Below are 3,169 nucleotides of genomic sequence, written 5' to 3'. Positions count from 1 at the left end.
GACAAACCATAAGAGACTCTTAGTCTCAGGAAACAAACTGAGGGCTGCTGGAGGGGAAGGGGGGTGGGATGGATGGATGATTGAGTGATGGACATGGCGAGGGTATGTGCTATGGTGAGTGCTGTGAATTGTGTAAGACTCATGAATCCGGTACCCCCGAAACAAATACTATATTATATGTGAATAAAAATAAAAAGGAAGAAAGAAGGAAGGAAGGAAGAATGGAAAGGAGGGAGGAAGAGAGGGAGGAAGGAAAAATTAAAAAAAAAAAAAAAACAAACCTAAATGTGTCAGTTTATTCTTCAGAGTGGATGGAGCTGGGAGCAGCTTCAAGGACCCAAATTCGTGTGTTACAGAGTCATCACAAGCATGCTTTACTTTTAAGGGGAGGCGGGGTGGGGGGGGGACCGAAACAACCAAACAAGAACTAGAATTGTTTGCTGTTCTCCCAAGACACAATTATTCAAAGGAACTAGTCCTGAGAGGCAGAAGAGGATCATACCTATGGGCCATGTCTCCCACGAGCGCACGTGAGTAGGTGCAGGGTATCTGTCATGACTGCGGAAACGAATTTTAATCTTTCCTCTTGAGTTTGATTGAACATTGCTTTTAGCGCAAGGCCGACACCAGCTGTACAGGAAAGGCCCTGGAGAGCCGTTCCCAGCAGCACGCGGCTGCGGCTCTTCCGCGGTTCCGGAGGCCCCAGAGCAGCCAATATTGCCTTGTCCGATACATTCTTTTTGCTTTTCTGGGTGAGCGCAGAACAGTCCACGTACTCCACTGCCTTCAGGCCACCGGCGGACTTTTCAGCAGCCCCTGCAGTGACAGGCTTCTGTTTGTTCTTGGCAAGTTTCTCAGTGGTAGAGGTCAGTTTGGGTCCCAACAAACAAGAAAGGAGTCTTTGGACAATGGTGAGTTATATCTCTGGCACCCACTTTTCCTTCGCATTTTCAAATGAGGAAGGAGAGACCCCTGAAAAACAGACTGGATATCCATCTGTTTGTGGATAACTCAGGGGTCCTAATCTGTCAGAATCCTCTTGCCCTGCAGTATTGCGAAGTCCAAGAGAACTGGCTGTCCACCAGTCATTACTGTGACCGCATCGCTGTCAGAAGGAGTAGGTTAATACTCAGATGGAAATCTGTTTGTTGTGTAAGATATCAGGAGACGTGTTTTACCAACGGCGCCATCGCCCAGAACAACACATTTAATTGTCTGCATTGCTGAAACTGTTTTGTATCCAATTTAAACATTTCAGATTCAGTGATGCCCTCAGGTCCTCCCCCAGGACACTGGCAGCACTACTGCGGGGTCCCCTCGGCTCTGGTATTGTTAATTTGAAACGTCCATGTGTGCATTATAGGGTAAAGCAAATGATTTAGTGTAAAACATTATCTTTCTAATCTTCCTGATGTCATTGAGAACTGGAATTTGGGGGAAAGCTAGGGAAAAGGATATACTCTGTGTTTCTGGCTTTGAATTAAAAAGTATCAGCATAAATTTGTGATATGAGGTTACCTTAAAAAAGAAACTCTTCCCTAGCTCTTTCTATTGAAGAGGTTTCTGAACCTTAATAGCAATGAGAACGATCTAGACTGTAGACTTAAAAACATGTTTTCCTACTAAAGAGCTCTTTGGAGAAATAACTGAGTGTAGGTTTGGGGCAGGAAATGTAGGTGATGTATGTGATGATACTGAAACATCTTGTCATATCAGATAGCAGATAATATTTTAAATACTGTTAGGGTCATGTCAAAAGAACTCGGGAGTCAAATGAAAGAGGTTCCGACCAAGCAAAGAGAGAACAATCTTACCATCAATAACAGTAACATTGCAATGGACTGGAAAAGTCCATACAGGTTTAAATTCATATTTAATAGCAAGTCAAATAATAAATCTAATAATTAGATTCCATTACATGTTGCTAATGAACAAATTCATTATTTTGAAAACTGATAAACAAGGGAAAGAGTCGTGTATCCTGCCTTTTCTATTTAAACTGAACCATTTTTTAAGCAACTAGTAGATGAGAGAAAATGCCTCTACAGTATTCCAGCAAGTTAATGAAGATAAGATAGAATGTCATCATTTTACAGTGTATACTAAATAAATGGCTCCAGGCATTATCAGTGGTTGCTAACTCTTCAATAAGAGAGATACATAGATATTACATGCTCCTGTTGAAAGAACACACCTAGAAAATGGTCTTGTAAACAAAACAAAATAAAAAACCAACAAAACAAAAAAACCCTGGACACTAAATCTTATTAAACCTCTAGATCCAAATATCTACAAATGATTAGAAAATTAGTTTCATGGTACCACAGGAATGTAATCAGTAAAGTGCAGGATGAGAGAAACTGTAGGACAATCTAGTTTCTTGAAGAAAACTAAACCAAAAGAGAGAGAAAGAGAGAAAGAAATGGAGAGGAAACACATAGATTGAAGGAGACTTATCAACCACTCACTATGTGTAGATCTAGTCAAAACTATGATTCAAACAATCTGTAAAAAATTATACACATACACAGAATTATGAAACAGTAAAAAATCAGAACACAACTGGCTATTCCATGATATTTAAAAATTACTGGTTGGGATGCCTGGGTGGCTCAGTGGGTTAAGCATCTAACTTTTGCTCAGGTCATTATCCCTGGGTCTTGGGTTCAGATCTTGCATTCAGCTTCTTGCTCAGTAGAGAGCCTGCTTCTCTCTCTGCCTGCTGTTCCCCCTGTTTGTTCACAATCTCTCTCCTGCTCACTCTCTCTCTCTCTGACAAATAAATAAATAATCTTTTTAAAGATTACTTTTTTTTTTTTAAGATGTATTCATTTCTTTGTAAAGAGAGACTGCACATGGTGGGAAGGGGCAGAGAGAGAGGGAAAGAATGTCCAGCAGACTCACCACTGAGGGCAAAGTCTGACAAGGGGCTGCATCTCAAGACCCCAAGATCATGATCTAAGCTGAAACTGGGTTGGATGCTCAACAGACTGAGCCACACAGATACCTCTAGAAAAATCACTCTTTTTTAAAAGTGTTTAAAGAGTATTATGGCACTTTTACATTCTTACTTAGAGATACATACTGAAATGCTCTGAATGAAATTTTGAGGGAGGCGAGATGGCAGAAGGGTAGGGGACTCCTTGAATCTGATCTCTGGAATTCGGCT

At 40.9% G+C, this 3,169-nt stretch overlaps 1 pseudogene; it reads right to left on the bottom strand.

The window, feature by feature from the left end:
* Positions 1–502: 502 nt before the first annotated feature.
* On the bottom strand, positions 503–1,221 carry LOC101690383 (annotated as a pseudogene).
* Positions 1,222–3,169: the final 1,948 nt, after the last annotated feature.

This window comes from Mustela putorius, unplaced genomic scaffold (assembly GCF_011764305.1).
Source record: "Mustela putorius furo isolate JIRA1106 unplaced genomic scaffold, ASM1176430v1.1 tig00000407_pilon_pilon_pilon, whole genome shotgun sequence".
NCBI lineage: Eukaryota > Metazoa > Chordata > Mammalia > Carnivora > Mustelidae > Mustela > Mustela putorius.
Note: the sequence above shows the minus strand (reverse complement) of the source record. Positions and strands in the feature narration are given on the sequence as shown.